The sequence below is a fragment of the Nicotiana tabacum genome, chromosome 1 (genome assembly GCF_000715075.1).
Source record: "Nicotiana tabacum cultivar K326 chromosome 1, ASM71507v2, whole genome shotgun sequence".
NCBI classification, from domain to species: Eukaryota; Viridiplantae; Streptophyta; class Magnoliopsida; order Solanales; family Solanaceae; genus Nicotiana; species Nicotiana tabacum.
The window spans coordinates 94,564,893-94,573,869 of record NC_134080.1 but is presented as its reverse complement, the minus strand read 5'-3'; the positions used below and the strand labels follow the sequence as shown (position 1 = coordinate 94,573,869).

The following is an 8,977-nucleotide window of genomic DNA, read 5'->3' as shown; positions in this document are numbered from 1 at the left end:
GTGATGGCGCCTCTCGTGGGGATAAGGCCAGCCAACAACAAAACAATACATCTCTTTATAATTACTTAGCAAGAATAAGTCTAATTCACAGATAATATAATCACAAGTGTGAAGTAAACATGATAGAATAATGGAAACCATCCCGACTCAGCCCGAAATCGGGGTGTCACAAGCCACGAGCATCTAAAGATCTAAATACTAATACAAGACCAGCAATATACAGAATGGAATTTAGAATCAATGAAGAAATACGGTGCCGTGAACGCTGACGGTCACCTTGCTCAGCTACAATAGTATACCTTCAGTCCGCTAATAACCCGCTACCGGGTGAACAGTACCTGCAACTGCACGCGTGGTGCAGGGAGTAAAGTGAATACTTCCAACTCAGTGGTAATAAGAGTAAATAATAACTGAGCGATAAGAAATCACGTAAGAACACTTCATCATGCTATCTAAGACGGTACAACCCTTTTTGAAAACAGTAATTCCATGAAAATTCTTTATAAAATATCTGACTCAGTTTTAAACCTCTTTTGAAAATAATCTTTTTAACAGTTGCAAAATAATTCTAGCCATCGGTGTTTGTCACGACCCAAAATTCCAACCCGGTCGTGATGGCGCCTCTCGTGAGGACAATGCTAGCCAATCAACAAAACAGTACATCTCTTTATAATTACTTAGCAGGAATAAGTCTAAATCATGGGCAATATAATCATAAATGTGAAATAAACGTGATAGAATAAATAAAACCATCCCAACTCAGCCCGAAATCGGGGTGTCACAAGTCATAAGCTACTACAGAGTTTACTAATATTTTACAAAGTCTGGACTTATCATAAATAACAAAGATAAGGGAGAAAACGGGGCTGCGGACGTCAACAGCTACCTCGTTACGATGTGAAAGTCCGGGGTTTCAAACCCTCATAACAGCATTTACATCTATTACTCACCTCTAGCTCGCTATGCCCTTGCCTCTCTAATTGGCCTCCTCGTGTGACGAATCTGCAAAAAATCACACAAACCTCGATGAAGTTCGATTTCTAAAAGACGGGGTTTTAACCATACATATCTGAATTTCGCCCCTTAATGATACTATAATGATCCCATAAATTATGCCATTTAGGCATATTATCAAACATCTTGTAGGCATAAATATTTACACCTTTTAATTATAGCATTGGTTCCTCCAACTATCACCGTTAACCAACAATTAATCACACTATTATTCTTTAACAATTTATACTCCTAACATCATATGTGTGATCAACCATTCACACCCAAACCAACAAAAATTCCATCAAATAAACACCTTTAAATCCCTACCATGTTCATGTATTTAAATTGGGAATTTATGGCTTCCAACCACCATACAATAAGTTGTAATACTTGATTCATACTCATATTTCCATAATATATCCATATATGTGAGTCTAAGGGTGTAGGATTACCTTTTGGAAGAAATCTTGCAAAACCCTCCTTTGAGTTCTTGAAGGAATTTCTTGAAAATCTAAGGATTTTTAAGATCAATCCATGTTAATATAAGTGTTTGGGAGTAGTAATCAACTCCAAATACTCCAAAAATCTTACCTTAGGATCATAGGGATGAAGTTTGGGACGAAATCCCCTTGAGAGAGCAAGCCTTAACCCCAAAAATGAGTTGGAAACTCTCTAGGCCAGTCTTGGGGTACTTAAAAACCTTCAGTCGCGTAGTTCGTGCGTTGTTCGCGCGTTTGTTCGCGCGTTTTGCTGAGCATTCTGCCTCAGACGCGCAAAATGCGCGACTTCGCGCGATACTTCGCGCGCTCTGACACCTGACCAGTGAAATGGTCATAACTTCCTATATACACTTCCAAATGACGAAAGGTTTGTTGCATTGGAAACTGGACTCAAAGGGATTTAATTGGATAGGTTGTAGCTCACACAACTCCTTATATAACGAGAGATATTATCGTTCAAAGTGAGGCCTTGTGCGTACTTATTTACAACTTTCATCTATTATGAAATTTCCAACTTGAAAAGTTCTCGTTAGCCATCCGAAATCATCCCGAGGTCCTCGGGACCTCAAACAAAAATACCAATACATCTTATAATATTATTCAAACTTTTTCCAATTATCAAAACACCTATACTAATACCAAAATTATCGAATTACACCGAATTCAAGTCTAAGTTCCTTTAAAACTTCCAAAACGCGCTTTCGATCAAAACTCGACCAAAATATGTCCGAATGACTTGAAATTTTGCACACATATCCAAAATGGCATAACGTAGCTACGGAAATTCTCGGAACTCCATTCCGACCGTCGGATCAAAATTTCACCTATCAACCGGAAATCGCCAAAATACTAACTTCGCCAAAATGAGCTAATTTCTTCACCGGACCTCCAAAATTAATTCTGATTGCGCTCCTAGGCCTTAAATCATCCCCCGAAACTAACCGAATCATCGGAATTCAATTCCGAGCCCTCTAACTCACAAGTCAACGTCCGGTTGACTTTTCCAAACTAATTCTTCCTCAAAGAGACTAATTGTCCCATTTCATACCAAACTCGATCTGAATTGACTCAAATTCACAAAGTACACATATTGAAAGATGAATAAGCATTTAACGGGGAATACGGGACATAAATACAGGAAACGACGGTTCGGGTCGGTACAGTGTCACTATGCACAGAAACCCGCCCCTCGGGCAATATCTTCGTTCCTGGTCAGCCACTCGGGCCCCAAGACTCAAGGATCAGATAGCACCAGCAAAAGCAGATAAATATCTCCAGAAATATCACAACGACAAATAATGAACAAATGCATGAATGCAATGCAATGCATATGATGGTACATTCCAGTACCCACTGCGGTGTGCAGCCTGAGCCATCCATATTTATTTATCGTCGACGGCGCTCACTGGGGGTGTGTACAGACTCCGGAGGGGCTCCTACAGCCCAAGCGCAATATCTTGGTTAGTCATTGTTACCTGACCGGTCAGCCATTGTTACCTGACCAATTTATATCATACAGTGCCATTGTTACCACTGTTCAAGTATATCATCCAGTGTCATTGTTACCACTATTTCAAGTATATCACACAGTGTCATTGTTACCACTGTTTCAAGTATATCACACAGTGTCATTGTTACCACTGTTTCAAGTATATCACACAGTGTCATTGTTACCACTGTTTCAAGTATATCACACAGTGTCATTGTTACCACTGTTTCAAGTCACTTTATAATCAGTCCAGAAAATAATATAATAAGCCCCTTGGGCATTTACAAAACAGAAGTTTCCAGCCCGGAATACATTTTAAAATATCATTTAAGTTTTCAACACTTAGAATTATGGCTGAGTTTGCAAAACAGCATTTAAAACCTTGGACTGAAATTAAATGATATGCAAATCATGCTAAGCAGTAATATCAATCCTCTAAGGATTTTACAAATCGGCACAAGGCCCTAAACATGGCATCAAGCCCAGTAATATCAATGAAGTATGTGTATCAATCACCAGTATAGTATAAACATCACACGGGATGGACCAAGTCACAATCCCCAATAGTATCCGACCCCGCACTCGCCATGGAGTGCGTGTCACGCCTCAATATAGCATTACGATGTGAAAGTCCGGGGTTTCAAACCCTCAGAACAGCATTTACATCTATTACTCACATCTAACCGGCCGTAGACTAGTCCGCAATGCCCTTTCCTCTTGAATCGACCTCTTCGCTCGTCGAATCTAGTCAAAACCACAACAAATACGTTACAATAGGCTAAGGGAATATAACCCAATCGAAAAGACTCGAAAAATGTTGAAAATCCCGAAATTAGCAAAACCCGAGCCCCGGGCCCACGTCTCAAAATTCAGAAATTTTTACATCAATACGACCCTTATCTCGCTACGAGTATATACATACCAAATTCACAAAAATCAGAGTTCATTTGACCCCTCAAATCACCATTTAATTCTCTTAAGTTTCAAGCCCTAAACCACCATTTTTGTCAATAATTTACTTGAGTTTTCAGCTCTAATCCCTGTATTAAACTTGGAAATAAGTAGAAACAACTCACCTTTGATGCTTGATGAAATCCCCGTTGAAATTCTTTCCAAAATAATCCAAGCCAAATGAAAGAAATGAAAGAAATAAGCCAAATCCGTGTTTAAAAGAATCTGCCCGTGCTTCGTCGAGTTGTACCTTGCACTTGTGCTATACAAGTTGTACATCCTATTAAAAAATTTTCTTGTCGGACACCTTCTGTTTAAACACCCATAACGTCTTGTATAAGTATCATAATGACAAACGGATTGAAGATTTAGAAACTAGACTCGAAGATCTTTAATTTGATAGGTTGTACACCATATAACTCTTTATATATCCCGATATATGAGCTTCTAAAGTAGGCTCTCCAAATCAGAAAATTGCAGCAGAAATTTCGGCAGCTTTTTCTTTTCTTTTTGGTCCGAATTTCATTCCGTTAACCTTCCGAAAACCACCCTAGGTCCTCGGGACCTTAACCAATTATATCAACATGTCCCACAATATCATTCAAACTTGTCCCAACCTTCGAAACACCCAAAATAACATCAAAACATCAAATCATCATCGAATTCAAGCCTAAGTTTCCAAAAAAACTTCCGAAAATACACTTTCGATCAAAAATCCGACCAAACAATGTCCGAATGACCTGAAATTTTGCACACACATCACAAATTACATAACAAAGCTACAGCAAATCTCGGAATTCCATTCCGACTCCCGGATCAAAATCTCACCTATCAACCGGAATTCGCCAAAATACTAACTTCGCCAATTCAAGCTTAATTCTACACCGGTCATCACAAAAATATTCCGGACACACTCCTAAGTCCCAAATCACCTAATGAATCTATCCGAACCATAAAATTCTCATTTCGAGCCCTCTAATACATAAGTCAATATCCGGTTGACTTTTCCAACTTAAGCTTCCTTAAAAGAGACTAAATGTCTCAAACCTTACCAAAACTAGTCCGAATGACTTCAAATTTTGCACACAAGTCATATTCAACATTACGGACTTGAACCAACTTTCGGAATCTCATTCTGACCCCGATATCAAAATGTCCACTTCCGGTCGAATTTTCTCAAAAACCTTCAAATTTCTATATTTAGCCAAATGACTTCAAAATGACCTCCGGACATCCGAATTCACTTCCGATTGCGCTCCCAACTCCAGAATCACCATACGGAGCTATTCCCAGACTCATCCCAAACACACATCTATAACTCTGAAATGCCTTCCAACCCAAATTTATGAAATTCTTCTAAAATACTAACTTCTACAATATACGCCGAAATGCTCACGGGTTTTCCAAAACCAAATACGGACACACGCCCAAGTCCGAAATCATCATACGAACATGCTGGAACTTTCAGATCTCAATTCCGAGGTCGTTTACTCAAAATTCTAATCCTAGTTCATTTCTTCAATTTTAAGCTTTCAAAATGAGAATTTCCATTTAGATTTGACTCCAAACTTCCTGAATTTTAATTTTGACCGTACACACAAGTCAATGTACCTGAGATGAAGCCGCTCATGGCCTCAAACTGCTGAATGACGCGTCGGAGCTCAAAACGACCGGTCGTGTCGTTACAAATCTATGGATTGAATAGTTTTAAATTATACATATTAAACAAAAAAGAAGTAACAATTAGAACTAATTGTGAAGCAATAGTAAAGTTTCATCAAAAAATAGCAGTAAAAGAAGGTGGTTAAATTTTATAGATACTATATCAATATATAACTTAGTTTTTGAACATATTAAAGGAAAAGATAATAATTTAGCAGATCAATTAAGTAGACTTAAAATTATGATCAATTAACAAAGCATATTTTGTATGTACAACATGAGACCAGCAGTTTCAAAGACTACAGACAAAGGGAAGGGCATCCAAGCCTCACCCTCAGACAAATATTTACAGACAGTTTTAGGTAATCTCCATTTTAAGCCACAGCCTTTCTTAGAACAGTCTAATTTAGAAAGAATAAATTTTGGGAAACATAGTCTTATATTTTTTCCACCATCTAATATGTCTTTTAGAATTTTACCAGAATGTGTCATAGACAGACCCCAAAGGTGCTTAATTGATAACTTATGGATATCATATAATAAAAAAGACACTAAATATTTTATAGCAGCACTTAACGCTTTGGGTCAATATTTTACAGACAAAAATCAAGACAAAAGGTTTAAGTATCATGTAGTTATACATGGAAAAACAAAAGGTATTTTTCAGACATGGTTAGAAGTGTTAGATTTCGTTAAAGACATAGAAAAACCTCTTTTTAAGGGATTTAATGATTTTACCGAAGCATTAGATTATTCAAGAGGAGTATTAGGACCAAATTACTATATTACCCCAGCTCTCTGACAAAATTCAGAAAAAACCCCTCAATACAACATCCGAAAAGATGATGGTAAAATAATATTTTGCGATCACTGCTCGTCAATGACAGAAGCCTTCAAACGATTAAACCAAAAGAATGACATCTTGACACAAGAAAAGACGAAGCTCATCGAGCAAGTAAAGGTATTAGAACACAGGATACAAGCATTGAAGTTCGAGTTAACACAATCACAGACAACCTCGCAAACTCAGATTATACCACAACCAGATTTAGAAATGAACAGTCCAAAGAGTTCTCCATCTCAAACAAAAATGGATGAGACGGGTGTGCATTCCCCAATGAATGCAGTAAGATCCACTGTATCGGATAGTGATACAGCTAGTCCGGTTCAAACGGTAACCGGTAAAGACAAATCAAATCCGTTGATGGCTGTCACTTTGCCAAAAAGTGAAGATGAAGGTCCATCAAGAAGAATATTACCAAAGACCTTAACGCAAGGAGAAATGCTAAAGAAAAAGGGAGTGATATCAAAAAGGAAAAAAAATGAGAAAATAGAAAAAATAATTAAACAGACATTAGAGAACTTTTTCCAAGAAAAAGAAGAACAAGACAAACATATAGTTAAAAACCCGAGTCTCAGTCCAAGAAGTCCAAGTCCAAATCCGAGATTAAATCCAGGAAGGGAGCAAAGTTCTGAAGAAACTAATGACTATCTAAATTATCAAGATGCCCAAGACCCGAATGATTATGATTCTGGTATGAGTTTCGACTCAGAATCCATCCATAATCTAGATACATAAAACCATCAGAACAGGGCAAAGAACAAGACCAACAATACAAGACCAGACCAAGAATGAAAACGTGGAAAGAAAGACAAGACGAAGAAAAGACTGGTACCAGAAAAGAAGACAGCTGTGCTAAAAGACGGAGATAAAAAGATGACACAAGATGTGACAAGACAATGACACTAAAAGACAAGCCAAAAAAGTTGAGTGGACTAAAAGGGCGCATAAAAAAGGAATCTTCGACAAAGCAACGTGCAGATTGGGCCCAAAGTTGTACCCTGCGAAGCTTGATAGACGAATTCCTAACACATTTTGAAATCCAATTTTCAAGTCCGACTCAAACTCTCTATCTATAAAAGGAGAAGAAGGAAGAGAAAAGGATTCATTCGAAAAAGAAGAACCATTCGAAAAACCCATCCTCTCATCAAAAATTATCCAAAAAACATTGGGAAAATAATAAAGTAATGTGTAAATTAGATATAATTAATCCAGAATATACAATAAAAACAGCATCAATAGAATATACAAACCAAGATTTAGAAGACTTTAAAATCCAGATTAAAGAACTTATGAATTTGGGAGTAATAAGAAGATCTACCTCTAAGCATAGGTCGACAGCTTTTATGGTCAGAAATCATAGCGAAATAATAAGGGGAAAAACAAGAATGGTAATAAATTACAAAAGACTTAATGATAACACTAGAAAATATGGATATAAGCTACCAGATAAGACAAAATTAATAAATAGAATACAAGGAAAAAAGATATTTAGTAAATTTGACTGTAAATCAGGATATTGGCAAGTAAAAATGCACGAAGAAAGCATTGAATGAACAACATTTACTTGTCCAGAAGGACATTTTGAATGGTTAGTAGTGCCATTTGGATTAAAGACAGCATTTTCTGACTATATCTCTTCTTAAAAGCCAATAGTTAAAGGCTATTTATTTGGCTATAGGATGTTGTCTTAACATATGGTTTACCCTAGTGGAATATATTTTATCTTATTTCTAGTTGTTTGAATATAACTTTTCTCCTCTTAGTATTTCAATACTTGTTCTTTCTATTTCATGAAAAAGGAAATTCTGAAAATCCTCGGTATTAAAAATATCTTATTCTAATTCTAATATTCTTAAATATTTTTTATAATTTCTAATGGTCTTATAGCTAATATATATCAGATGGTGATGGTAACTTATATATTTGGCGACAATAATTGTTTCATATACTGTTTGGTCCAAAAATCTTCTTGCTCTGATACCAGAATAAAAGGGGGATTACAAAATAATAAAATATAAAGATGTGGCGTATTATCTTCTCCTCCTTCTTGGAAACCTTCTTCTCTGATAGTGGGAGTAGATTGACTGATGATACCTGAATATTTCCGATAATAGGTATAATTGTTTTCTATATTTATCTAAACAGATTCTGTTATTTTGTTCTAGGTAGATAAAATGTACTGCTAGATCTATTATAGAATAGAATCCACTATCTATGTCTATTATAAATTCTTCTAAATTTTGGGTAAGGCTTCTAGCAAAACTTTCTGGATGGGTGTAGTTGTTGCGGTTATTGGACATTAATAGTTAAAATTCTTTCCAGTTAAATCTTATATTTGTGAAAATCCTACTCGGTACTCTCTCTCTTTTATTCTATAGACTTGTAAAGTTAACATATTAGCTAAATTATGAACTGATATTACCCCGTAACTTTTTTTTTACTACTCTGTTCATCTCTTCTTCCCAATCGTTTAAAGATTTTACTCTTTTCTTAACTTCTATTTCTTTAACCTCACACCGGCCATGGTTAAACACT

General features: G+C 36.4%; 1 long non-coding RNA gene across 1 annotated transcript; it reads right to left on the bottom strand.

Annotated features, from left to right (window-relative positions):
- Positions 1-948: 948 nt before the first annotated feature.
- On the bottom strand, positions 949-1,650 carry LOC142181404 (uncharacterized). Its single transcript, XR_012710082.1, has 3 exons — positions 1,588-1,650; positions 1,449-1,507; positions 949-1,002 (listed from the first exon to the last, which is right to left on the bottom strand). It is a non-coding gene; the product is annotated as an uncharacterized LOC142181404 (long non-coding RNA).
- Positions 1,651-8,977: the final 7,327 nt, after the last annotated feature.